The sequence below is a fragment of the Mirounga angustirostris genome, unplaced genomic scaffold (assembly GCF_029215605.1).
Source record: "Mirounga angustirostris isolate CCGP_5_RB_7025 unplaced genomic scaffold, mMirAng1.0.hap1 SCAF_1, whole genome shotgun sequence".
Taxonomy (NCBI): domain Eukaryota; kingdom Metazoa; phylum Chordata; class Mammalia; order Carnivora; family Phocidae; genus Mirounga; species Mirounga angustirostris.
The window spans coordinates 214,145,517-214,173,178 of NW_026991709.1; the positions used below are offsets into that span (position 1 = coordinate 214,145,517).

The 27,662-nt window shown below is 58.2% G+C and overlaps 1 protein-coding gene and 1 long non-coding RNA gene across 6 annotated transcripts in view; one reads left to right on the forward strand and one right to left on the reverse strand.

The window, feature by feature from the left end:
• GNG7 (G protein subunit gamma 7) overlaps nt 1-27,662 on the forward strand; it is a 124,035-nt gene that overhangs the window by 84,995 nt on the left and 11,378 nt on the right. Inside the window, exon 1 of one of the 5 annotated variants that reach the window (XM_045863395.3) lies at nt 14,772-14,795. The exons of 3 other annotated variants lie outside the window; for them this stretch is intronic. The gene's annotated coding sequence lies outside the window, so the exon portion shown is untranslated. Of the gene's footprint in view, nt 1-14,771; nt 14,796-21,497; nt 21,672-27,662 lie in introns of those variants that run through there. One more of the 5 variants, XM_064574868.1, reaches the window with a different exon arrangement.
• On the reverse strand, nt 12,616-19,381 carry LOC135362058 (uncharacterized). The gene is made up of 2 exons (XR_010406356.1): nt 13,688-19,381; nt 12,616-13,314 (listed from the first exon to the last, which is right to left on the reverse strand). It is a non-coding gene; the product is annotated as an uncharacterized LOC135362058 (long non-coding RNA).

The following is a 27,662-nucleotide window of genomic DNA, read 5'->3' on the forward strand; positions in this document are numbered from 1 at the left end:
GCTCCTAAGTTGTGACAGGTGCCGAGAAACCCATCGTGCAGATAGAAAAGCTGAGGCTCCACGGTGTGGCTTTCCCGGGCACACGCTGGCCCAACCAAGGGTGGCTCCGGAGGCAAACTTCCGTCCCGACGTGAGGCCCCGTCAGGCTCTGCGTGGCCCCCGTGGACGCTGCTCTAAGTTCCTGGGGTGGTGGTTCTAGTATGCATTCTCAGCAGGGGGTGGTCTGACCCCAGGGACAGTGGACGGTGTCTGGGACGGCTGTGCCTGTCACCCTGCGGGGGCTCTGGGCATGGGGGGGCCAGGGATACCGTGCCCCCACGTGCCCGGACGACCCAAATGTCGGCGGTGTTCTACATCAACAGATTATAAGTCATTTTACGTGTGTTTCATTCAAGAATTAAGACAACTACGAGCCATTATTACCCCTGCCTTAGTTAGACTTAATTCTGGTTACTGGATTCCACTAGGCTTTTCATACCATGGTTCTCCCGTCGATAAGTTGCCTCGTAAGCTGAGAATGCCCTTCCTTCACTTCTGCACATCTGAGCAGCATCCCGCTGACGCGTTCAGGGGGCGCCCCCGTCACGCGGCACGCACCGCTCCACTCCGCCCACAGCCGGTACCACCAGGAGGGCTCCTTTTTTCTCCTTCTGGGCCACCTGCTCCTTCTGCTGGAGCTCAGAGGACTCCATCCTAGACAGGGGCAGGCAGACCTTTCCTGCGAAGGGCCAGAGAGCATGTTCAACGGTGTGCCAGACACTCTCTGTCACAACTGCAGACCAGGGTTGCAAACTGTGGCCCACACAGTGCGTTTTGTTAATAAAGTTTTATTGGCACACGGCCACACCCACTTATCGTCACATGGCCCACGGCCACTTGCCTGCAACAGGGGCTGAGTGAGTGGCTGTGACGTGACTCGGCTGCCAACCTCTTTATGGGAAAAATGTGCCAAGCCTGCTTTGTAGCTTCTATTCAGGCCTCAGCTGTGGGGGCAGGGAGCAAGCAGCTGGGGCAGGGGTCACCGTGGCCCAAATTCTGGCCCCCTTGTCACTGACCCTTCCCCACAAAATGAGACCAAGCCCGCACCCAGGGGTGTCTGTGAGTGTCCTCAGTGGCCACAACAAAGCACCACACATAGGGTTCCCTGCGCTCGAGGCCGGAAGTCCAAGATGAGGGTGTGGGCAGGGCTGGTTCTGGCTGAGGCTCCAGAGTGCTCTCGGAAGCCGGACTCCAAGCACCAGAGGCCGCAAGGGGAAAAGGCGCCTGTGTGCTTGCAGGCCAGGCTTTGCTTCTCCAGCCGCAGTGACTGTGTAGACAGAAGGATGTGTCTGACCTTGGCCTTGCTGCTGCTTGAGGGAGGAGACACCCCCCAGTTACCTATCTCGGGTCCTGCTTTTCCCTTCCCCACAACCCTGCCCTTTGGTTTGGGAGCAGAGGGGCTCCCCTGGACCCCCATCATCCTCGATCCCTCCCCCATGCTCCCAGCCACTCACACTCCTCTCCCTCCCATCACGGCCGAGGTCCACGCCCCTTGGGGCATCTTCTTGGGGCATTGAACCGCCTTGTCCCACCTGGTCTGCAGCTCTGCCCGTCCATGAAGCCCAAGGGTGCTTCAGTTTCCTTTTAAATCAGAAGAAATTGTGAATGGAATACTCCAGACTGGATCATATTTATCTTTACACCAGTGTGGTCATAAAGTATGTTTAGTATTTTTTCATGGGGAGGGACCTCCAGAGTCAAGGTGAGGCCCTGGTCTAGTCCCTTCCACCCGGGACACATCATGCCAGCATGGAAACTTCCTTCTGTGCCCCAGTAAGAGGCCCAGACTCTCCACACAGCCACCTCCCCCCATCTCCTCACTCTGACCACCCACGTCCCGGCCTGAACTCCAGGCACCAGCCCCGCATGGGCCTCCCGTGGCTCTCCAACACTCCACCCTTGCACTCTGCGCATGGACGCCGTCTACTCTAGGAGGCCTCCCTACTTAATTCCTTTCATTAAGAAAATTGAGATATCATTCACCTGCCAGAAATTCACCCATTTAAAGTATCCAGTTCAGTGTTTTTGGTCCATTCACAAGGTTGTGCAATTATATCATCATTATTTGATTCCAGAATACTTTCATCATCCCTAAAATAACCCTATACCCCATTCCTCCCTCCCCCAGCCCCCGGCCCCCACAAGCCCCCTTCCCGTCCATGGATGAGCCTGCTCTGGACGTGTCACCCACGTCGACTCACACCCCGTGTGGCCTTCTGTGTCTGGTTCCCTCCCTGAGCGTCGTGGGCCCGGGGTCCGTCCCCAGGGCCGCGCATGTGGGCGCCTCGCTCCTCTTCATGGCCGAGTGATGTTCCATTGTATGCATGTATGTAAATATATGTGTGTGTGTGTGTGTGTTTTATTTATCCATTCACTGGCTGATGGACACTTAGGTTGCTTCTATGCTTTGCCTATTATGGAGAATGCTCCTGTGAACATTAAGGGCACACGTTTTTGTGTGGATGCATGTTTTAATTTCTTTGGGATAGATACCTAGGAATAGAATTTCTGGGTGAGATAGAAATTCCATTTTAACCTTATGAGGAGCTGCCGTTTCTTAACTTCAGAGTCTGTTCATCCCTGTAGGTCAGGGTTCTGCAAATTGCAGCCAGGAAACCAAATCTGGCCCTCTGCCTGTCATTGCAAATAAAGTTTTATTAGCACACAGCACGCCCATTACGTGTTATTTACCGAGGCAACTGGGTTGAGTCGTTGCAACAGAGACCATGTGTCACACAAAACCAAAAACATTTACTATCTGGCCTTTTACAGAAAAAAGCATATTTATAACTTAGCACTTTATTCACACACTTTATTCAGCTGTTGTGTATCTTTAAAATCCCCCACACGCACACACGGAGTTCCCTTAGGGCAGGAATTTGATTTTTTGTTTCTCTGTTTCTGTTTCTTACTATCATTAAACATTTGTACGTATTCCCCACCCTCACCGTCCGGGAGCACCGAACACATCGGACCTCCTGGGCCTCCGGGCCTCACTTTCCTGCGGGTTGTAGCACTGGTCTCACTTGGGGGTCCCGCCCTCGGCCTCGCTGGGGAGTCAGCTGGGACTGGAGGCAGCGGGATACATCCAGGCCAACTGCATCACGTTCTCTGGGGCAGGATGTGGCATCCGTGTATCTTTAAGCCCTCAGGTGATGCCAAGGTTTGGGAGCCCTGCATTCCTGGTTCCTAATCCTAGATGTCTGTACTTTTCATGGATTTCGTCCTGATGGAAGGAGCCGGTAGACCCTTCCTCCCGTGCAAACCACCCAGAGGTAGGGGACTTGTGCTGGGGCAGGGGGGTGAGGCATACATTTTCTACATTTCCGCAAGTGCCGTGAGTCTGTCAGTCCAACAGGGAGGGGGGACCCTTCTCACTTGGGGTCCTGGCATGTCACAGCTTCAGAGAGACAAAACACCTACAGCCAGTTCTTTTTTTTTTTAATGACCAAGGTATTCTTTTCCTGGGGCGGCTGTAATAAATGACCCAAACTTGGTGGCTTAGAACAGAAATTATGCTCTCACGTTCTGAAAACTAGAAGTCCCAAATCAAGGTGTGTAGAGCCTTGCTCCCTTTAGAGGGTCCGTCCTGCCTCCTCCAGCTCCTCGGGGCTCTAAGCAGCCCCCCCGGGTGTGCCTCCATGGCCCCGTGGCCTCTCCCTGTGGCTGAGAATCAGACCCCCCTGCACTCTCTCAGAAAGACCCCGGTTGTCGGATTTGAGGCCTGCCCTGGCTGACGTGGATTGGCAAAGGGTTGGCAAAGACCCTTTTTCCAAATAAGGCCACGCGGTGAGCTTCCAGGAGAACATAAATTTGGGGGACCATCTCCACCCCATTGCAACCAAAAGACATTATTTTCGTCTTGCTGAGAACTACCCGTCCTTAAGATGAGTGCGGAACAGCCCCTCTACAGAACTGCCCTCCCCACTCTGCGACCTGTCCTTTGGTTTCACCCTGCCATCCCCCCACACGAGCACCGCCTGCCTGCATTCCTCCGTGAGTGGTGCTGCGTTGTGTGCGCACGCGTGTGTATGTGTGTGCGTGCATGTATGTGCATGCTGTATGTGCATGTGGTGTGTGTGCTTGTGCATATATGTGTGTGCACGTGTGCACTCGTGTATGTGTGCGCATATGCGTGTGTGCTTGTGCATATATGTGCATGATGTGTGCATGTATGTGCACTCGTGTGTGCGTGTGCATGTATGTGCATCCATGTGTGTGCGTGCATGTATGTGCCTCCGTGTGTGCACCTGTGTGTGCGTGCATGTATGTGCATCTGTGTGTGCACTCGTGTATGTGTGTGCATGTGCGTGTGCTTGTATATGCATGCTGTGTGCATGTGTGTGCCCTCGTGTGTGCATGTGCATGTATGTGCCTCCGTGTGTGCACCTGTGTGTATGTGTGTGTGCGCACATGCGCGTGTGTGCTTGTGCATGCTGTGTGCACTCATGTGTATGTGTGTGCATTGCATGTATGTGCATCCATGTGTGCACCTGTGTGCGTATGCATGTGTGTGCTTGTGCATGTGTGTGCACGTGCATGTATGTGCATCCGTGTGCGCATGCGTGCGTGCATGTGTGTGCACCTGTGTGTATGTGTGCGTGTGTGCGCACACATGCGCGTGTGTGCTTGTGCATGCTGTGTGCACTCATGTGTATGTGTGTGCGTTGCATGTATGTGCATCCGTGTGTGCACCTGTGTGCATGTGTGTGTATGCGTGCGCGTGTGTGTTGCATGCACTTGCATAAATGCGTCTCATCCTTCTCAGACCAGGGGAGGGTGGGAGGGTAGGTAGAAATGTTCAGATCAGCTGACGGTTACCTTGGTGACGGTGTTGCCGAATACGAGGTGTTGTATGTCCATTATCTCAATGCAAATAAATATTTAAAGAGTAAGTCGACAGTTCCGTTAAAAATTCCTCCTTAAAATGAAGACAGTGAAGTGATTTGGAGACATACACTCCATAATCCTGGCGTGGTGGTTCTTAGTGGAAAGGGGTGGGGGGCCCTGCCCCCCGGGGACATGGAGCCATGTCTGGGAAGGTCTGTGGTTGTCATGACTTGGGGCTCCTGGTGTGGAGGGGGTGGGGCCAGGGATGCTGCTCAGCCCCCCCCCCAGTGCCCAGGAGCCCCCCAGAGAGTGAGTCCGCTGATGTCAGTAATGTGGGGGTGGGGAGGACCCCGTCGTAGATACTGAAAGTAAGGATCGCTTTCAACTGAACATAAATAATGCTTATTTAGGGCGCCTGGGTGGCTCAGTTGGTTAAGCGACTGCCTTCAGCTCAGGTCATGATCCTGGAGTCCCGGGATCGAGTCCCACGTCGGGCTCCCTGCTCGGCGGGGAGTCTGCTTCTCCCTCTGACCCTATCCCCTCTCATGCTGTTTCTCTCTCTCTCTCTCAAATACATAAATTAAATTAAATCTTAAAAAAAAAATAATGCTTATTTATTGGTCACGAAGAAAGAAAAAAAGAATGAGCAGTGAGTGTACCCCCCGGAACACTGCTTTCGGACCGAGAACAGACCAAGAGCCCAGGGCACGAGAGCAGCTGCTCTGGGGTGTTTGGTGCCTGATGGTCAGGCTTTGATCTGAACCCTCCGAACCTGCTGGGTTTTATTGCCAGGCCCTGAGCGGGCGGAGGCCGTGAATGGTAGCCGCGAGCCAGGTTTCGTTCGGAGAAACAGAACACAGAGACACTTCTGAGAGGTGCCCAGCCAGGGGATTGCCCGCCGGCTCCCCAGAACTGCTGGTCACAATCATGAAGAAGCACTTCCCGTTCGTTTCGCTGCCCGGGGCAGCTTCCTGTGCTGGGCGGTTTGCTCGGCATTTCCGAGACCTACCAAGGAGAAGGGTAGACCGACGACCTGTTTGCAGTCCTTCTAGGAGAGGCGCGGCCGCGGGGGCTGAGGCCCGGCGCCTGGAGGTGAAGCCGCAGACCAGGGGCCGGGGTCCGTGTGGCCACGGAGGGCAGCAGTGCCTGCTTGCATCCATGGCTGCAAAGTGACCTAGACCGGTGTGCAGGCCAGGTCATTCTCTGGGGGGGCATCCCGGGCACTGTGGGGGCCGCACAGCATCCCGGGGCCCCACGTGCTCTGTGCCCAGACTTCCCGCTCGGGACAGACACAGACGTCCCCAGACACGGCCCGGTGTGCCCGAGGGCAAGATCGCCCCAGGTGAGACCCCCCGACCCGCGACCCCCTCCACACACACGCACACACACGTGTGCACGCATGCTGGTGTGTGAAAGCCTCTGCCCACTCCTGCATATAAAGAAGGGCCTTGCTTATGGAAAAGCACAATTAGCCAGGCATTCTGGAATGTTCCTCCCTCCCGTCTAGCAGGCGAGCCGCAGGCAACATGTGTCTCCGGGGGCATCAGGGGCCCTGCCCCGCCCGCTCTGCAAAAGCAGTGCTGACACCTTTCCCAGGAGGGTAGAGGAAAGAAGAGAAAATCACCTTAGGACTGTTTGTAAGCCCTGGGGAGGCGTGACCCCGCACAGCCCCTCAGCGGCAGCCGGCTGCAGCCCTGTAACCCTTCAACTGGACCCAGGCGAGTCGGCCCCGACCCTGGGAGCCCCCACTCCCACTTCCAGCAGTTTGGATTTCCTGCCACGCGGCTCTCTGTAATACATGCGTTATAGGATTCTTTTCACTGTTGCTGTGGGTTCAGTGCCCTGCGCTTGCCTGGTGCTGTCCTCACAGCGGGCTGAGAGCAATGCCACGGGGCCCCTGTGTCTCAGACAGGCCTTCAAGGCTCACAGAGCGAGCGGGCAGGTGTCCAGAACCGGGACGTGCTCAAGCCCCCCTCGCTGCCCCTCGGACCAGACAGACTGACCTCTCAACGCCTCCGAACAGATGCTGGCTGGCTCTCTTCTAGAACCTTCCAGAGTCTTCTAGGCAGTTCTTCCTTCTCACTTAAACATCTCATCGGGCGATCAGAATCTACCCTCTTTTCTGTCTTCAGGAGCGAGAGCCGGGCTAGTGACGATGAAAGTTGTAATAAGAACGGACAAGAGGGGGCGCCTGGGTGGCTCAGTTGGTTAAGCAACTGCCTTCGGCTCAGGTCATGATCCTGGAGTCCCAGGATCGAGTCCTGCATCGGGCTCCCTGCTCAGTGGGGAGTCTGCTTCTCCCTCTGACCCTCCCCCCTCTCATGCTCTCTCTCTCTCTCATTCTCTCTCTCAAATAAATAAATAAATAAAATCTTAAAAAAAAAAAAAAGAACGGACAAGAGGATAGGGATGCACTCTGGGAGGAGGCGCTGGGGTGCCTCCTGGGGCAGTGGGGATGCCGAAGCTGGTGCCCATGACGCGGTGTTACGCTGCACATGGAGCAAGGGAGTGTGGGAAACACAGGGTGTGACCGCGAGCCTCTGGTCACACCCCCGGCAGCCGGTCCGTACATGACCTTGACCTTGTGCTGCTCGAGCTTCTGTTTAAAGACACCTTAGTTAACGCAGGGTCGGCTCGTTAACGCTGTGCTCACAGCCAACAGCACCGTGAGGGCCGCTGAAGGCGGCGTCTAACGTGCGTCCTTCCTCCGCGGGTTGCGTGGTAGCCTTCCGTGCTGGGGACCACCAGCCGGCCCGCCGCTCTGCACTTGGGCCGACGCAAATGGCCACCAGCCGCACGGAAGGCAAACACTGTGGCACTCGGGACCAAGAGGGACCCTCGGGTCCTGGCCCGAGCTGAGCGCCTCATCCCTCTCAGCTGGGAACGGGGTCAGCGACAGATTTGTCACTGCTCTGCACGTGTCCGAGGATGACCGAGAAATCCCCCCAAGCCCCGCCGGAGAATCGACTGTGGTTACACATGAATTTTCGCAATTAGGCAAATTTGAGAAAGAGGGGAAGCTGCAGACAGTGCGGCTCAGCATGGGAGCTCCGCGCAGACTTGCCCGAGGCCCAGCCCTCAGGGAGGGGCCCACCCGAGCCACCTCCCACCCCCACCCTGCTCCGGCCCAGCTGGCAGAGTCTCTGTCCCCCACTATGGCTCTCTCAGCCCTCCCTTAAAACAGGGGTCTCACCAGGGCTGGTTCTGCCCCCAAGGGGCACGGGGCCGTATCTGGGGACATCTGTGGTCGTCACAAAGGGGGGTGTTCTTGGCATCTAGTGGGTGAGGGCTGGGGGTGCTGCTCAGCCCCCACAGTGCCCAGGACGCCCCCGCAGAGAATGACCCGGCTCTAAACGTCTAGGCCGTGAGGGAGACCCTGCATTATTTGAAAAAGCAACGGAGTCTGACCCCTGCTCACGCTGGACACCAGGGTAACCCCCCAGGCGTCAGAGGGGACAAACCAGGGCGACCCCCACTCAGTGTGTGTAGTGAAGTGTGTGAAGCATGCGGGAGCTCAGGAGTCAGATGGTTACAGAACGCAGTCTCCTGGGGGTCAGTGGAACCCCCTGACCCAGGGGTCTCACCTGGGGGAGATTCTGCTCCCCAGGGGACATTGGTGACGTCTGGGGACATTTTTGGTTGTCTCAACTCCAGCGAGTGCTCCTGGCATGGAGTGGGTGGGGGCCAGGGATGCTGCCCAGTACCCCACGGTGCTCGGGACTCCCGGCAGAGAATGGTCTGCCCCGGGGTCCCCAGTGCCCTGGGAGAGACCTGCTTTAGAGAAAACCACCCAGCTGCCTCCATCCTGCGTCTGAGACGCTGGAGCCTCCCAGAGCCTTGACTGGACCTCCCCCTGGGCCGTGGGCTAGGAGGTTTCCACCCAATGTCAGCCCGCCATGCCCCAGCCTGTGATGCTAGCCCCCAGGGCCCAGGGCGGCTGAGAAAGGCTCGTGTGGCCCAGACGTGGCAGCAGAGGCGAGACCCTTTGTGTAAGTGGAAAAAACCCTGTTGGTTTGTGGAAAGAGCTAGTAATTTTGCAAAGGAAGCGGGGCCGGCTCTCAAGAGCATGGGAGATCTTGGGAGCCAGACAGAAACAGCCTGGCCTGTGTTGGCCCGGGGGCAGGGGCTTCTGTTGAGCCCCCAGGGCAAGCCCACAGCAGAATCAGCCCCAAGGACCAGCGCCACTCCCCCCACCCCAAACTTGAGGGTCTAGCTGCCGGCTTTTCAAAGTGTGGTGGGTCCTCAGCGGCTGCAGGGGTCCCCTTGGGGGCCCAGACCAAGGCATCTGCCTGGACTCCCTAGCCTGGAGCGTCCTCAGACACACATAGGAGGCCAGTGCTGGCCACAGTGATGCAGCTGGACGGGACACTCGCCTCTCCCTCGTGGCTGTGCTGAGAAGCGGGAAAGGGGTGCCCCCCCCAGTGGTGCATTCTCATGGCAGCTGGGGCAGCACGGGGTGTAGGCTTGCACTCAGTCTCAGGGTCACCCGACAGCTGGACACGGTGGCCCCCAGCGCCTGTCCTGCCATGGGTGTCCAGTATCAGAGAGAGATTCAGCTCTGTCCAGGGTTCCACCTGGAGCAGGGGTCCCGTTCCCTGGAAAACAACAGCTCCAAAGTGCCCGGGGCCCACCCCTGTGTGATCTCAGGACTTCCTGGCCTTCCTGTGGACCCTCTGGCCCTCGGCAGCCAGCCTCAGATCCCGCGCCTTCCTGCGCCCATATACCTGTCACCTCCTCCACCCGAGGTTAATTGCTTTGCCCCGAGTCTGCATTTTCCACCTCTCCCTCTTCGGTCCCGGCACGTGGCTTCCAGCAAAGTAGAAAACCAGGCATGGAAAAACACTGAGCATTACGTTTCAAGGCTCAGTCCCTGAGTGTTTTGTTTTTCTGATACTGGTGTGTCCGATGGACCGGCCTGTCGTGCTCTGGAATGGGATAGTGGAAGTTCCAGAAGTTCCAGTTCGAGTTCCACTCGAACCCCCCTGCCCCCCCGGGAAACACAGGTGTCTCTCCACACAGGGTTGGTTGTAGAGAGTAAAGCAGACTCTCCAGACCCCCCAGTTTCTCTGGAGGACACAGCCGGTGCCAGCTCACACGCCACATTTCTGGCAACAGGAAAGTACATCCCTGAGAAAAGCGGGAGATGGTTAAGGCAAAACTATTGAACTGCTCTCCTCTCTCTCTCTCTCTCTCTCTCCCCCCCTTCTCATTTGGGGCAAAGCGGTGCTCTTTGGAAAAACTGGAAAAGGTATGTAGCGTTCTATCTTACTTCATGAGTTTGGAATCTGTTGTTTTTTAGAAAAAGGGAACAAGCAAACTACAGTGCTGGGTGCGCACATGACACGCGGGGCATCGTGTCGCCGTGGAAAGGCTCGGGGCTCGCGGCCAGGAAACCCACATGCGGACCCCGGCTCTGTCGCGTTCGGAGGATTCCTTTCATCTCTGCCACGGAAATAACATCCCCAGCCTCCCAAGAATGTTGCAGAGATGAAGCGAGGCCCTAGATCTAAGCTCGCACAAGCCCGGGCGCTGGAGCCGGGGCGGGGCGCGCCCCACGTGTGTGCGTCCGGGAAGCGCGTCCAGCCGGCTCGGCTGCTGCCTGTGCTGGTCGTTCTCGGTGTCCGCCCCCCGCCCGAGCCCCGTCCAGCTCCAGACGGCTGGTGGTGACGTCACCCTCATCCCCCCGCCTGTGATGTGCGCCTCCTCTCTGCTGTTCCCAGTCAGTCCAGCAGACGGGTCGCAGCGCTGTCCGTCCCTTCAGAGAACCAGCTTGGGGTCTCATGGACGCTTGCGCCGTGTTTCTGGTCTCAGTTTCGTTTATCTCCACTCTGCGCTTGTCACTTCCTTCCTCCTACCAGCTTTGGGGTTCTCTTGTGTTTCCTCAAAGTGTGAAGTCAGGTCGTGGACCTGAGAAATCTTCCTCCTGTCTTCACAAAGCGCCCTGGTTTACACGTCCGTCTCGTCCAGAAACAGCCTCACGGAAACATCCGGAATAATGCTTGACCACACACCTGGCCATCCCACGGCCCGGCCAAGCAGACGTGGAAAGCTCACCAGCCCCTGGTCTCCCAGGCTGCACGGCCACTTGCCCAGCTGCACGGCCCCTCAGAGCCCCCCGGGCCATCGCCACGGCCCCTGGGAGGGGCAGGACGGGGTGGTCGCTGGGTACTCGGTGAGGAGAGCCGAGGGGGCAGCTGGACGCTCCTGCAGATACGTGTGCACCCACGGTCACAGCATCCAGAGAGTGCAAACAACCCAAGTGCCGTCAACCGATGAACGGATGAACCAAGCATGCCATGTCCCTCGGCCGCGAGCAGGATCCAGGCGCCCACACGCACGGCCCCGGGGACGGACCCCGAGCCCACGAAGCTCAGGGAGGGAACCGGACACAGAAGGCCACACGGGGTGTGCGTCCACGTGGGTGACACGCACAGAACGGGCTCATCCACAGACAGGAAGGGGGCTCGGGGGGCGGGGGCGGGGGAGAAGGTGGGGAGTGACCGTTGATGGGGGCGGGGACGCTCAGGGAGGGACCCGGACATGGAAGGCCACGCGGGGTGTGAGTCACGTGGGTGACACGCACAGAACAGGCTCATCTGCGGATGGGAAGGGGGCTCGTGGGGGCCGGGGGCTGGCAGGGAGGGAGACGGGGTTGCTTTTGGTGATGGAATGTTCTGGAACTAGATGGAGTGTGGTGGTTGCACAACACTGTGAATATACTTAATGCCACTGAACTGCACACTTGAAAATGGTTAAAACGAGGGCGCCTGGGTGGCTCAGTTGGTTGGGCGACTGCCTTCGGCTCAGGTCATGATCCTGGAGTCCCGGGATCGAGTCCCGCATCGGGCTCCCTGCTCGGCGGGGAGCCTGCTTCTCCCTCTCCCACTCCCCCTGCTTGTGTTCCTTCTCTCGCTGTCTCTCTCTCTCTGTCAAATGAATAAAATCTTTTTTAAATAAAAGATTTTACGGGTGCCTGGGAGGCTCAGTTGGTTAAGCGACTGCCTTTGGCTCAGGTCATGATCCTGGAGTCTGGGGATCGAGCCCCGCCTCGGGCTCCCTGCTCAGCGGGGGGTCTGCTTCTCCCTCTGCCCCTCCCCCTGCTCATGCTCTCTCGCTCACTCTCTCTCTCTCAAAATAAGATCTTAAAAAAAAGTTGATGTAGGGCACCTGGGTGGCTCAGTGGTTAAGCGACTGCCTTCGGCTCAGGTCATGATCCTGGAGTCCCAGGATCGAGTCCCGCATCGGGCTCCCTGCTCAGCAGGGGGTCTGCTTCTCCCTCGGACCCTCTTCCCTCTCGTGCTCTCTGTCTCTCATTCTCTCTCAAATAAATAAAATCTTAAAAAAAAAAAAAAAAAGGTTAAAACGAGGGCGGTCAGTGGAGCCTGCAACTCTTTTTTTTTTTTTTTTTTTTTAAGATTTTATTTATTTGACAGAGAGAGACACAGCGAGAGAGGGAACACAAGCAGGGGGAGTGGGAGAGGGAGAAGCAGGCTTCCCGCCGAGCAGGGAGCCCGATGCGGGGCTCGATCCCAGGACCCAGGGATCATGACCTGAGCCGAAGGCAGACGCTTAACGACTGAGCCACCCAGGCGCCCGAGCCTGCAACTCTTGATCTCGGGGTCACAAGTTCGAGCCCCACAGTGGGTGTGGTGCCTGCTTGATGAAAAAAATGGTTAAAACAAATGTGCCGTTATACATACATCTTACCGTATGTATGCACTTTAAAAACTGACAACGTAATATACCAAAAAACGTCGAATTGTATATTTTAAATGGTGAGTGGTGTGGTTTCTGAGCTGACATCTCTAAAGCTGCTAAAAAGAAGTGGTGTAGGGAAGAGAGGCGGAAGACCCAGCGTGCCGCGGAGGGGTCGCAGTGCTGGAATCGCGGCCAGGGCCTTCTTGCGCCCCGGCATCGCGTGCCTATGCTGAGGGCATGGCCGATAGGCCTTCCCAAACGCCTGAAACAGCAGGTGTGAGTGTTCGGACACGGGGCGGGATCCTGGCTCCGCCTGGTCTCTGCCTTGGCGTGGCGGGCGTGAAGGGGACCGTGTCCCTCCCGGTGCAGGCGTGGGACCCATGTGGGCGCAGGCGGGGCCCCCGTGCTCGGGGGCAGCAGGGGAGGAGGCAGGACTGTGGCCGGCGAGCCGTCCGGTGAGGCGGGGAGCCCCGGGCCATTGGGCGCCTGCGCTGGTCACAGAGAGGTCCGCTGGTGTACCCGGCAGTTTGCTCTGGAATGCAGCCAAGAGCCCGGCCCGGTGAGGAGTGTTTCGTTGCAGACGGCTCTTTGGCCTGGAATTGATCGACTAGCAGATCTCCATATTCGCTGGCTTGGTTCCTTCTCGGACACACTTGGGCTCCCTCCCGGTTCTGTGTGGCCGTGGGCTTCCTCCCCGAACAGGACACACAGCTGTTTCTTCTGAGACCGATGATTTTCGTCAGGGATCTTGGGGTCAGGAGGGAGACCTTATTATTATTTTGCATTATTTTTGTATTCTGTATAGATTATTTTTAGAGTCAGATTCATTTAGGAGCAGAAGGCCCAGTTGGCATGACATCGCAGGATGAAGTGGGGGGATGTCCTGGTGGCCACATCGGGCTGCGTCCACCACCTCCTCCAGGCCTGAGTTCCTGCTCTGGTATCTCCAGTCACGCCCCTCGGCAGTATTAGTGATGCTGCATATGACAAATGACCCCGAACTCCACCCATGTGTTCTCCCGCAGTCTCCGGGGTCAGGAATCTGGGCGCAGCCTGCTGGGTCCTCTGCCCAGGGTCCCACAGGGCCACCGTCCAGGTGTCAGTCAGCCTGCAGCCTCACCTGGAGACTCCCTCGGGGTGCTAGCAGAGCTCACTTCCTTGCAGCTGTGGGGCTGTGCATCGGGGTGCCTGCTGCCGGTCACTGGGGCGGCCGTCGGCTCCTGGGGCTCACCCCCCGCTCCTTGCCGCGTGGGCTTCCTAAACACAGCCGTCCCTGGCCACGCCAGCAAGGAAGATCTCACGGGTGGGGACAGAAATGCAGGAGTCTCCGCCATCTGTGGAAGTCCCGTGCGGATCCCGCAAGATCAGGCTCATGCGTTCTGTGCGTTCTCCGCTTCCTGTGTGTCCCGGGTCCTGCGGAGACTCCAAGGGCTGGGGCACCGAGGCCGCCGGCAGCCACGTCCCCTCCCAGCCAGAGTCACAGGAGACTCGGCACTCCCTGGGCAGCCCCGGGCTTGGCTGCCTTCCTGCAGTAACAAGAAAAGGCGTAATGGAATTTGGACGGTTGAGAAAGGGGATGTCAGCGTGAGCAGAACCAGACACTCGATCTCATTGTTAGAAATTCCACGCGGGTCATCGAAACCTCATCTTGGGGCAGAGGCCACTGGAGTGGAGATGAACTCACTCCCAGAAGAGGTTTCCCACAAACCCAGCGCTGGCACCCGGCACCCCACGGCCGGCCATGGCCACCCATGGGCACCCAGGCACCGAGATGCCTCCCTCCCAGTCGCTGGGGCCCACGGCTCCTGCGGCGGTGTCCTTCTCTGGAAGGTTTCGTAAGAGACAGCAAAACCCCACTCTTAGCACCACGTGGCTGACGCAGGTCCTTTGCTCCCTGTCCACGCCCCCGACGAGCGTGCGGCCCAGCCGCCCCGTGGCTGAGGCCTTGCCAAGCCCTCCCCTTGCCTGCACTGGCCGGAGCTGGCCTCCCGGGCTGGGCCTCTCACTTCTCTGTCCCTTTACTCTGTTTACGGGGTCACACGTCCATCCAGACCCACGTGGGTTAGCACTCAGGTGGGGGGTTCCATGCAGACATCCTGATGCTTTGCTGTAGTGCAGAGAAAGGCCCCCCCAGACCCTCCTGTCTGCACCGCGGGGGCATCTGGGGCCCCTCAGGAGTTCTGACCCGCCTGGACACCAAGGATTCATGGGGAGTGCACCAGGAGCAGGTACTGGGAGCTGGCCTTCTCCTCTGACCCCGGAGGGACCAACACCGAACACAGATTTCATGGGAAAGCTGCCTTGTGGGGTTGGATATCCCTAGACCAGGTCTCCTCGCCGGCACCGCGGACCCTGGGCTGGGGCCCTCCCTGCGGGGCATTCCGGGCACTGTGGGGGCTGAGCAGCATGCCTGGCCCCACCCCTCAATGCCAGGAGCCCCCCACTTGTGATGACCACAGAGTCACCCCAGCAAGACCCCACTGTAGACTCCGCGCCCCCCACACCAGGAAAGTCTGAAACTATTCAGTCAGTCCCACTATGGGCTGTTTGTTTCTGTTGTTCTTCCTTGTTAACATGCAAAATGCCCCCAGTGACAGCCCTTAGGAAGAGCCCCTCTGCGTCTGCTTTGTCCCCGGACTTTCCAGCCACAGCAGAGGTGGAGTGGGACATCCCTGGGGACTTCACAGATGCTCTGTGATGCGGTGCGCAGCCTTCAGGGGCTGGGTGTTGGCCAGCGACCCAGCGTCCGAGAGCAAGGAGCTGCCACTGACGGTCCAGGTCTGAGGCCCGTCCTCCTGCGCATGTGCCCCCCTTCTGCAGAGCAGAGAGGAGTCGAGGTGCCCAGGAGCCCCCATCTTGGCCCCTGGAACCTGTGAATAGATGCCTGCCACGCAGAGGGCAACTTGCAGGGGCGAGCAAGTCACGGCCCCCGAGGAGGGGGTGACCCTGGGTTCCCGGGGCGCCCGGCGTCCTCACGAGGGGGAGGCAGAGGGTGGGAGTCCCAGAGACGGGCAGACCCCGCGCTGCTGGCGGTGAGGATGGAGGGGGGGCCGCGGGCCAGGAAGAGGCCGGAGCCGGGTCTCCCGGGGGCCCCGGGGGGACCAGCCCTGCCCGCGCCGGGGTTTTAGCCCCGGGAGGCTCATGTCAGATTTCTGACCCCCAAAATGGTCAGAGAATATATGTGTGAGGTCTGAAGCCACCAAGTTGGTGGTCATTTGTGACAGTGACCACAGGGAATGCATAAAGGGCCCAGGGAGCGTCCACGGAGCTGAGGACACCCCAAGAAGGGTTCTTGCGCAGACTGGCTGGGCACCTTCTCAGAGGGGATGATGTTCCCAGGGCTTTGTGGGGGATGTAGGAGTTCGTCCGCGCGTGGGGGGTTGGGGGGAAGGACCTGCCCGAACCAAGGTGGGAAGGCTGCGTCTGCCCTCCCCCCACCCCCGGCCTTCCTGCCCCTCACGGGGCCTGGGTGACGGCGCTTCCTCAGTGCTCAGAGGCCAAGGGCAGGAGTGCTCAGTGTCCCGGCCCAGCCATCGGGCTTGCAAACCCTCACATGACTGCAGTCATCGCCCGGTGACAGAGGGAGCCTTCTCTTCTGCTCCCGCATCAGCCACATCGTCACCCTTGGTCACCACCCGCGCCCACAAGCCGGCTCATTCTTGGGCGCTGCGCTCTCAGCCCCCGGCAGCACCGTGTGCCCTGCAGCGCTGTTTTTCCCTCGCCTGTGGGCACCTCATTCATTCCCGAGTCCCCAGCCCTTTCTAAATATAGCCGCCCGGGGGACCGATTTAGCCCGCGCACAAAAGGACCAGGCTGACAGGGGAGTCACGAGACGCTGTTTTCCAAGGGGTCCGTGGCTTCTCTTGGGAAACATCCACCTGGCAAAATCCCAACTGGAGCTTCCCTGCCCCCCACCCCACCAAAAGGTCACGGATGCACAAAGGCTCAGAGGAGGCCCTCACGTGGCCGGCCCGCCCCACACCAGGCCAGGGTGACTGTGACCCCGGAGAGGCCGCGGGAGGGGGGTGGGGGACCCAGTGCTTGGAACCTCGGACGGGCTTCAGAGGTGGGTGGCGGAGGCCAGGGTTGGGGGTTAAAGAGGTTTTGTGTCTGCCTAGTATTGAAGTTCAAATGCCAACATGGCTCCCGGGGCTCTTCGGAGGTCCCCACTGTGGCGTGACCCCAGCCCAGCTTCTGGGGACACAGGGAGGCACTTGCCCCTCCCTCTGACTTTCTGGCCTGTGTCCAGGCTGTGCTGTCCTCGCCGTGTGCACGTTTCTCTGGAGTCTGGCACAGGGTCTCCCCCGGCTGCCCCCAACGCTGCTGACAATCTGGGCAGGTCCTCTCCGCCGGGGGCATCCCTGGCGCTGCAGGGGGGGTCAGCAGCATCCCTGGCCCCCCCCTCGGTGCCAGGAGCACCCCTAGTCGTGAGGACCACAGACGTCCCCGGGCACCTCCCAGTGTCCCCTGGGGGCGCGGTCCCCCTGGGTGAGGGTCCCTGTTCCAGGGGGTCTCACGACAGCACTACAGTGCGAAGGCTACCCCTGGAGGCGTGCGGGGCCAGGGCCTCACGCACCGCGGGCGCTGATCTAAGTGACTGTGCCACCCACAGGCCCTGTGAGGGGGCGGCTTCTTGGGCCGGCACCTCGGAGCTTCCTCGCCCCCTCTTCTGTCTCCCTCTGTTTGCTTTGGGATTTTTTCCTCTGTCGACATCAACACCCTGTCTCTCCTTCCGCACGCCGTGTACCCAGGAGCAGTCCTCCCCGGCGGAGGGGGGTGGGGGCTGCATTCCCCCCCCAGCACTGTGCCCCCCGCCCCCCTAGAATCCGGCTGCCCCTTAGTGTTTCTTGGGTTTGGGTTTTTTCTTCCCAAGTGATGGCTGGCAGGGGCGGGCGTCTCCCTCTTGTCCCCGGGAGACACAGATTCAGAAGCTCTGAGCTGCACAGTTGCTGGTTCTGGAAGTTTTAAAGCAAACTGGAGGCTATTTCTGTTCTCCCTGAAGACGAGGGGTCGCTGTGCGTCTGCCCCCTGCCCTCCCAGCCTCTGCAGCCCCAAGGGCCCCCACCCCCTTCCAGCCAAACTTCCAGGGGCTCTGACTCCCGGTCCCGGCCCCACGAGCCCGGCGGCCCCGTGAGGGGGCTGGAGAGGAGCAGCCGGGCTGTCCGAGCTGGGCGTCGCGAGGCCGTGCGGCCGGAGGTGACCTGCACGCGCCCTCGCGCCGCAGCCTACCGGAGCCCCAGGGCTGGCTGCGGCCACTAACGGAGCACTGCGGGGCACCACGCTGGTTCGGATGCCGTGCCCACATCTCTGGGCAGGGAAGGAGGAGAATGGCAGGAGTCGTGAACGCAGCACGCTGAGCTTAGTGTCCACACTCAGCGGTGAGAGCGAAGGCCAGCTGGGACCATCCCGGGCTGTGGACCCACGTCCTGCACAGAGAGTGCTAGAGCGAAGCCGGCCCCAGTCCGGGGACCCTGTTCCGGCCTCGCCCTGGCCTGTGGGCCAGCTCTGCTCTGTGTGACAAACTGTCCCAAAGGAGCTGGCTCGCAGGTCTGGAGGTCAGAGGTCGGGCATGGCGTGGCTGGTTTCCCGGCTCGGGGTCTCACCAGGCCGAAGTCAGAATGTCTCCTCTGGAGCTTGAGGTCTCTGGGCCCGTTCAGATTGCTCCAGAATTCCGCCCCTTGCAACTGCAGGATGGGGGTCCCCACTCCCTTGCTGGCTGTCAGCTCCTAGCGGCCGCCCCCATTCCATGCCCCAGCCCCCCATCTTCAGAGCCGGCAGCAGGGATCTCTCTGCACCAAATCCCTTCCAAGCTTCAGATAGTTTCTCCACCCTTTTAGGGGCTCCCCTGATTCTATCAGGCCCACCAAGGGCAGTCTCCCCGCCTTAAAGCTGCTGCCACATGGCAGAGTCTTTCCCTGGAGCGAGCTTGGCTCCTCTACTCAGGTCCCACCCACACTCAAGGCCAGGGGATCGTACGCAGTCACTGGGGGTCATCGTAGAGGGAAGCCCCCCACACCTGTTTCATCTCCGACAGGCACGCATACCCTGGCCCTGAGGAGGGCTGCCCTGGGGCTCCCGGGGCCGGAGGCTGGGTCTCGTTGATGCTCCTGCCGCTTCCTGAAGACGTGTCTGTGTGGGAGACACGGGATGGTTGAGCGGTGGGTTCCTGGAAGGACCGACTCCGGAGCCCCGCTCACCTCATTTCAGGTGCCATCAGCCCTGGCCTTGCTTCCCCACGTGGGAGTTAGTCTCAGGCCCGCCTCTGCAGCCCTGGGCCTGGTGAGTTCGCACCTTGCCGAAGAGATGTGAGTGGGCCTCCCCGAGGGGCCCCAGGGCTGTCAGGGAACATTCGGAGCCTGGAACTGCCCACACGAAACCCCCCAGCCGCCTCCCCCCGGCTCTCAGAAGCCCGAGCCCCCTGGGTGCAGAAACACGGTTCCCCGCAGCCCAGACCTCATCCCTGACCTCCCTCCTTTTAACAGCGGGGGGGGGGCTGGTGCTGCCAGGAGGGGTCCTCAGCCACACCGCCTTCAGGCCACCAGCACCCTGGGCCCGCGAGCCGCTCCTCGAAGGCCCTTCCCTCCTGGCCGCCGCCCCGCCAGGCACATTTTTCACATTCTTTTCCTGCTACGCATCCCAGCCCGCCAACTTTTGGAAGCCTCCACCGGCAGGGCACTCTTCCTCTTCTCGTAAGGAGCCGGCGCAGGCCGCTGGGGTGCGGGCTCCCGGAGTGGCCCGGAGTGGCGCCCTCCCCAGCTATGAGAGCTATGTGTGGAATTCCGAGGGGTCGCGGGCATTTTTGTCTGGCTGTCATTGCTTCCTGTGAAGCTGGAAAACACCTCCGGGGATGGAGTCGGCACCCCGGGCGGAACAGAGAGGCTGCATCAGCTCCCGGGGTGGGGTGGGGACCGCAGCCCAGGGCGTGTGCCGGGAAGGCAGGGAGCAGACCCGCTTTAGCCCCGGGATCCCCGCAGGGCCCCGTGTGCACCTTGGCTTTGCACGCCACCACGCCGAGTTTCAGCCTGCGCACCCCCAGGGGGGTCTCGGGCGTCTGCTTGCCGTGCGTCCCCCTGGGGGCGCTCCAGACGCTGTCATGCTAAGCACCCTGGCGCGACGCAGGGTCTGAATGACCGCTCAGAGCCCGCTGCGTCTGGGCCTGAGCTGAGCTCGAGCGCCGTTACTCCGTCCGACTCACTGAGTCCCATCAGGGGAGGGCCGAGGAGACAGAAATATGATCCCGGGAAGCCCTCCCGGGGGTCCTCCACGGGGTGCCGAGGTGACATGCCTTCCAGGGAACACACGGGTTTCTCGGACTCACATGGGCCACGCTGTGGGAAGGTGGCAGGGAGGGGTGCTCTCGTCCGTGGGAAAACATTCCCAGGACTCGGAGTCCCAGCTTCGCCTACACGCTGCTGGACAGGAAGCACACAGCTAAGGCCTTTGTCACTGACGCTTACTCGGGGTTCTCTCGGAGCCCCCAGCGCCCCAGGGCCCCCGAAGTCTGCAGCAGACACAGCAGCCAGGCCTTCCCCAAAGGAAGAAGTGGCCCTGAGGCTCCTGGGACCGGTGTGGGTGTTGAGAGCCCTGGAACCGTAAACCCTCAGACCCAGGAGCGCCGTAGACCCCACTCCCTAAGCCCTCTGCCAAGTACACGGGCCGTGGAGGATACAAAGTCCACGCCAGCCCTGACCTCGAAGCTTGCCTCTGTCCACGGGGAGTCGGCACGGAGGGGGACAGGGCAATGCGGCGGGATGTGGCCAGGAGGCCCCCGGGGCTCGTCTCCCCACGAGTCCTGGTTTGGGAATTACATTCGAACCCTGGTCCAACCTCCACCAGCATGTGGTCTCGGGAAGGTTATTAACGTGCACACATCTTTGAGCCTCAGTTTGCAAACGTGAGAATGGGCACAGTAATTCCTTCGTGGTGCCGGACATCATGGCCCTGATGAATGACAGGGACTGCTAGTACTCTTGACTGCCGTTTCTGCAACTTGCTGGGGGGGTGACTTTGAACAAACGTCTGCCCGTCTCCAGGCCTCCGATGCCTCATCCACAAGGTGAGGTCAGAATGACCAGAAAGCGCTCGGCTTCTGAGCAGCAAGAGAAGCTGGGAAGCTCAGAGCCTTGGGAGGTGAGGGATACGTCCGTGATCTTGGGCTGGCGATGGTTTCACAGGCGTGCGTAAAGTCATCAGACTGAGCTTCCCGTGTGCGTGGCTTACACAGGATGAAGCTGCTGCACCATCTTTTTTTTTTTTTTTTAAGATTTATTTATATAGGGCGCCTGGGTGGCTCAGTCGGTTAAGCGACTGCCTTCGGCTCGGGTCGTGATCCTGGAGTCCCGGGATCGAGTCCCGCATCGGGCTCCCTGCTCAGCGGGGAGTCTGCTTCTCCTTCTCCCTCGGTGTGTTTGCGGTGTGTTTGCTCGTGCTCTCTCTCTCCCAAACAAATAAATAAATCTTTTTTTAAAAAGAAAGAGAGAGGGCGCCTGGGTGGCTCAGTCGGTTAAGCGACTGCCTTCGGCTCGGGTCGTGATCCTGGAGTCCCAGGATCGAGTCCCGCATCGGGCTCCCTGCTCGGCGGGGAGTCTGCTTCTCCCTCTGACCCTCCCCCCTCTCATGTGCTCTCTCTCTCAAATAAATAAATAAAATCTTTAAAAAAAAAAAAAGATTTATTTATATATTGTAGGGGGGTGTAGGGGCAGAGGGAGAGAGAGAGAGAATCCCAAGCAGACTCCCCGCTGAGCACAGAGCCCACAGGGCTCGATCTCATGACCCTGACATCATGACCTGAGCCGAAACTGAGAGTTGGACGCTTAACCGACTGCGCCCCCCATCTTTACGTACCTATGTAACAAATCAGATACTTCTCCAGCTCCGTGTCTTACAGGTGAGAAAGCTGGGGCTCGGAGAGCCAGGGCACGTGCCCAGGACTGGGTCTGCACGCCATCGCCCAGCACCGCATGCAGGCTAGCCCTCGTGTTCCTGCCCACCCGCCAGAAACACGAGTCTTCCACGTCACGCTCTAAGTCTGGCAAGCCGTTCACTGGTTTTAGTTCTTACTGGGAAAACAGCATTGGCTTGGGTTTCAACAGCAGCAAGAGGAGGTATTTCTTTTTCTTCCTTTTCTTGTAAAAAGCGTTTGCTTAAAAACGTTACTCCACACACATGATGGAATATCACTCAGCCACGAACAGGGGCTGCCCTGGGGAGGGACCCCGAGCCCACAATGCTCAGGGAGGGAACCAGACACAGAAGGCCACACGGGGTGTGAATCCACGTGTGTGACAGGTCCTATTTCTCTAAAATTTCGCTTGGGGATGGTTTTAAGCAGAGAAGTCGTATGGTGAGATTTCTCCTAGAAAGGTGATTCAGGGGGCCACGGCAGAAAATATTTTGGAGGAAGACGTGGACCCCATGCCCAAGGAACTGGCAGCCCTTGGAAGAGGCAGGCGGCCAGGAGTACTGATCCCCTGGGCACACGTGGTGGGAACCCATACAGAGAGGCCCAGGATGGCCCTCTGCATTACCTGGGGAGCACCCACACCCAGAGAGTGGGGTCAGATGGCGGGAGAAGAGAACTCAGGCCTCTTTAGCCCCTTCTCAGGGCACTGATCCCATTCAGGAGGTCCCCACCTCCTGACGCTGTCCCTTTGGGACTTGGGATCTCTGCATGAACTTGGGGGGACACATTCAGGCCACAACAGCAGGAGAGATGCTGGGGGAATTCCCGGCAGAGGACAGTGAGTGACAAGCTTGGACTTTGCACCTGATTCTGTGAGGGAGCTGGGCCCCCTCGCGGTTTCTGCGTAAGGGAGGGTCAGGCTCCAGCTGTCGGAAGGGGGGGTGCAGGGGGCACAGGGGGCTGCTGAGGCTGTAGGCAGTGTGGGGAGGGCCCGGCGGGCAGAGAAGTCTGCGGCCGGCCGGCCGTGGGTCTCTCGTTCTGGGCCTGGGCCAGATGCAGGTGTGCATGCAGCTTTCAGGTGCTGACTCAGTTTCTCCTGTGTGTGAAGCCACACGGCCCAGAGAAGAGGCCGCTGGCATCCTCCCAAAGCAGCACCCAGGGCTGCAGTCGCTGGGGCGCACTTACCAAAACGGCGTAATAAAAGGGAGCATCCCAAAATGTTTAAGGCGGACGCACAGAACGGCTGTTGAAAAACTGGTTGGAGGCGACTAGGGAGCTGGTGGCTGGTGACCGGGGTGCGGAGGCGTTTCCGGGGGCTTCCACTCCCTGCTGAGTTTTCCATGAGAACTCTCGAGTGGTTTTGTCAAGTTCTGTCCCGGGTCTTTCACTCCTTCACGCATTTCCTCCCTTCCGTCTGGGCTCATGTTTCTCTAATATCCTCTTACTCTACCTTAACAAGGCTGGTCTGCTGAAGAGGCTGTCTGTTGCTATTTGTCTGGAAATGTCTGTATTTCACCTTAAATCTGGAAGTCTGTTTTCACCAGGTCTAGGGTTTTCCCTGAGTCCACCTGATGGTTGGTGCTTTTCCCTCCAGCAGCTTACGTTTGCTTGTTTGCTTTGTAATTAACTGATTTTATTGAGGTGTGATTCACAGTCAGTAAAATGACCAGATCTTAAATGTACAGCTGGATGAATTTTGACAAACATCCACCTGTGAACACCCAACACCTCCGTCAAGACATAAAACGTTTCTGCTGTCTGACTTCTTTTGCTGGACAAGATATTCTTGAGATTCACACGTGTGGCTCCTCTCCTCCGTAGGCTGGTTTTGTCATTGTAAATGCCACCATATTTCATGGCATGAATTGGCGCAGTTTGCTTATTCGTTCTCCTGTTGGCGGGCATTTGGGTTGCTTCCAGTTTTTGCTATTATAAATACAGACGTACGAACATCTCGTACAAGTCCTTTCCTGGAAGTATGTTTTTGTTTATCTTGGGTAGGTCCCTAAGAGCAAAACTGCTGGGTCATGGGTTAGGTACGTGTTTCGCCTTTTCAGAAACTGCCAACCCGTTTTCCAGAGTGGTTGTACTGTTCTACACTCCCTTCAGAAACGCCTGCAACTTCCAGCATTTCAGCGCCGTCCTCAGTATTTACAGCTGCCAGTCTTTTTCATTCTCGCCCCCATAGCGCTCATGAAGGAGCCTCCCATTACAGTTTTCCGTTCGTATCTCCCTGACAACTGATCAGGGAGCAGCTTTTCCTGGGCTTATGGCTAGTTCTCTGTCAGTGTCTAAGATGCTTATCCTGCCCGAGGTTCTAGGTGAATCTGTGGCTGAAAGTAGTATTTTGTTTCACCCTCAGTTTGGGGGAAACTGTCTGTTGTTACCACTTCAGAGATGCTTCTGCTCCGTCCTCCCTCTTCTCCTTCCAGAGCTCCGGTCACATGTGTGTTACACCTTTCCTGCTTCCTTCTGTCTTTCACTTCTCCTCCGCCTCTCCTTCCCCTCTGCGTCTGCGTGCTTCGTTCCGGATGTTTTCCCTGAACCGTCCTCCAGCTCACCAACTTTCCCCTTAGTCGTCTTCAATAATACCGTTCTCTCCGCGGGGTTCCTACCTTTTAGATATGGGCGTCACGCACAGGTCCACTGGTTCTTCTGGGGTGTCCCGTGCTGCTAAAACCCCAGTCTCAGCTACGCATCTCCTTGAACGTAATTAACACAATTATTTTAAAGTGTCTGTCAACTCCAGTGTCGGGAACCCCCGTGAGTCTGTTCATCTTGCCCGTTATTCCTGCTGGTTTTTGTTTGTGGGGCCTTATCTCCTCGTCTGCCTGGTTATTGCTGGTTGTGTGCTTGATATTGTGCTTGCCGACCTGTCTGTGGAAATAATTTGAGTCCTCAGACCGTTTACCTGTGCCTGGCATTTAGGGCTGCCCGCGATCTAGGGTTGCCTCAGTCCGGTCCCAGGGGCTGGGTTTATTCGGCACTCTACCGCAGTCGCTCTAAGGGTTTACCTGTATCCTGTTTACCCGTATCCTTTTGTGTGTGTAATAAATGCAGGGACCACATAATTTTGCAGGATTATTTGGGAAAATTCTCTCAGGTAATGTCACCTATGGTAGAAGCGACGGTAAAATTAAATTCCATCTAAAATACAGTCTAGGGACTCCTGGGTGGCTCAGTCGTTGAGCGTCTGCCTTCGGCTCAGGTCATGATCCCAGGGTCCTGGGATCGAGCCCTGCATCGGGCTCCCTGCTCTGCCGGGAGCCTGCTTCTCCCTCTCCCACTCCCCCTGCTTGTGTTCCCTCTCTCGCTGTCTCTCTGTCAAATAAATAAATAAAATCTTAAAAAAAAAAAAAACACAGTCTAATCAGAAATTGCCATTCATTCAAATGCCCAAGAAAAACACACACAGTATCTGCCCATGTTGTTACCACATCTGAGTTTTTCTTATGCTTGGACTGCAGTGCTTTGTTCTCCCCGTTTGTACCAAGGGAGACTTTTCCCAGCGCTCTCCCTTTGCAGGGCCCTGGATCTCAATCTCCGTATCGCCAGCCTTGCAAGGCTGATGGAAGCACCACTCAGCCTCTTAGCAAACCTTCTGTCCTGGGAAAAAGTTACCCCAAAAGCCAGACTCCTGGGCTTCTGTCCTCCCCCAGATCCTAGCTGTAAATTCTTCACTAATAACCCTCCAGTGCCCTCAAGCAGATACGCCTGTGTTCTGTCCAGCTTTTCTGGTTGCCCTCAGCAGGAGAGCCTGTCCATGTTAGCGGGCCCACGGTGGTGTAAGCCAGAATCGGCAGATAGAGGTCTTCATTCAAAGTCCAAGGGACTTAGTCGGCGGAAGCCGCCAACATGGATCATCTGGATCTTAGAACCACCGGTGACAAACTGGGAACCCTTCTCAGCTTTTAGAACCGCCCTCTTATTTTCCAGTGGAGGAAGCTAAGACCCAGGTCAGGGCAGAGCTGGGACGTGAACCCACTTCCAGACATGCCAGTTGCACCTTCAGAAGCCGGTGGCCACCTTTGTCCCTTGGAACAAGGTGCCCGGAATCACTCCATTTCTCCCTGAGACCTGAGGCTCTGGGGGCTCCGCAGGAGGGCTTTGTGGCTGAGGGTCCCCAGAGGCCGGAGCATCTCTGATCACGCACGCACCCGTCCCACGCGGCCCCTGGGCATCTGAGGGGAGTGGCCACCGCAGTGCAGCTCCTTGGGGAGCGGGATTTCTCAATAGCTTCCAGCAAGGGCGCCTGGGTGGCTCAGATGGTTAAGCGTCTGCCTTCGGCTCAGGTCATGATCCCAGAGTCCTGGGATCGAGTCCCACATCGGGCTCCCTGCTCCTTGGGAGCCTGCTTCTCCCTCTGCCTCTGCCTCGCTCTCTCTCTCTGTCTCTCATGAATAAATAAATAAATAATCTTTAAAAAAAAAAAAAATAGCTTCCAGCAAGCCGGCCCTTCCACCTTCGCTGGGTACAGGACGTGCAGGGCACCTGTCTCTGGTTCTGTATCTCCAGCAGCTGCGTTTATGATTAGCAGTCGCCACGGTGCCTCAAAGAGGGCCTGCTCCGTGGCTGCCGGCCTCTGGGCGCCCCCGTTCCTCGGCACTGGAACTTGGGGACCTGGAGGTGTGCCAGGCCTGGCCCAGGGAGTGCGTGTCATTCTGAGCACCGCAGAGTTCGCTGGAGCTCAGAGAGGGGAAGTAACTTTCCCAAAGCCACACAGCTTTGAGGTCTGTGCAGAATTTAGGCCTGCCACCTTCCTTCCACTCGGCTCCTCCTTCTGCTTCTCTCCTCTCCAGCACCTGCAGCCTCACCTGCTTCGAAAGTGTGGTTGGTTGAGTTCAAGGGGCAGCTCGCCCTGTGTGACTTCCAGTCACAGAAGGTCGCTGGATGCTGAGAAAATTAAACCCCTTTTGAAACAAGCTTCTGTTTTCATTTGTTACCATTTTAGTTTCAAAAAAACTTTACGTTTTGCCCAAATGAGCCTCTCTTAGCCGCAGTTTCTTCTGATAAAGGACTTAGATTCTGCCCCCAGGAGACATGGGGCAGTGTCTGGGGACGTCTGTGGTTGTCACAACGGGGGTGCTCCTGGCACTGAGGGTGTGGGGCGGGGCGATGATCACAGAGAACAGTCTGGCCCCAGTGTCCAAGGTGCAGGGCGGGAAGAGACCTGGCCTCCCCACTGTTGACCGAGCATGTTAGATTTGATAAACACAAGGGATCAGCCACCTCATAGCTTTGCAGATGGGAGCCCAGACTTCCCGGCCGATGCTGCCGCCAATTCTGATCACACTTTTTCACCTGCATTTGCCCATCCATCCGCTCAGCAAGCATTTATGCCAAACCTCGTCTGCCCCGTGGGTCTCATGGCAGTGTGGGGCAGGCCTGCGGGCAGGCGGCCCAGCTCCACGAGGAGCTCTGGAGGAAGGGGTTCGGCACTCGGTCAGGGATGGCCACCAGACCCTCCTGGAGGGACGGGTGGGGACAGAAATCCATTCTGCACAGAAATGAGTCATGGGAGGGCTGGTGACACCTGAGCATGGCATGGACCAGCCTCCCTGTCTCGGCTTCATGATGTCCCACGGTCACGTAGGACGTCACTGTCGGGAGAAGGGCACACGGGACTCTGTACTATGTTTGTAACTCCGTGTCTATGATTATTGCCAAGTACAGACTAGTGCCATGACTTTGGAAATTGTTTAACTTGTAAAGTTAAACATACACCTGCCCGAGGAGCTGGAAATCCCACACTCGGCGCTCACCCAGGAGGACTGGGAACGTGGGCTCCCACAGATCCTGTGTGCGAGCACACATCGGGGCATTCTTCACCATTGCCAGCGACCCTGCCGTCGCCCAGTTGGTGAACGGGCCAACATACCACGCTGTCCCCGGGTGGAATACTACACAGCCCCGAAAAGGAGCGGCGTGCCGGTGGGCCCCACAACAGGGCCTCGTGCTGAGGGAACAAAGCCAGGCCCGCACGCGGGACTCTGTGTGCAGACCTCCCGGATCGGGGCTGCCGAAGCTGTGGCTTCGGGGGATGGAGTCTGGATCTGGAGGGTGGTGTCAGCTGCATGACAGGATGTGTTTGTAAAACCTCGTCAACCGTGTGCCCAAAAGGACAGATTTTACTGTATGCAAATTGTACCTTAACGGGAAACATTTCATTGAAGGAAGTTATAAAAACCATCCC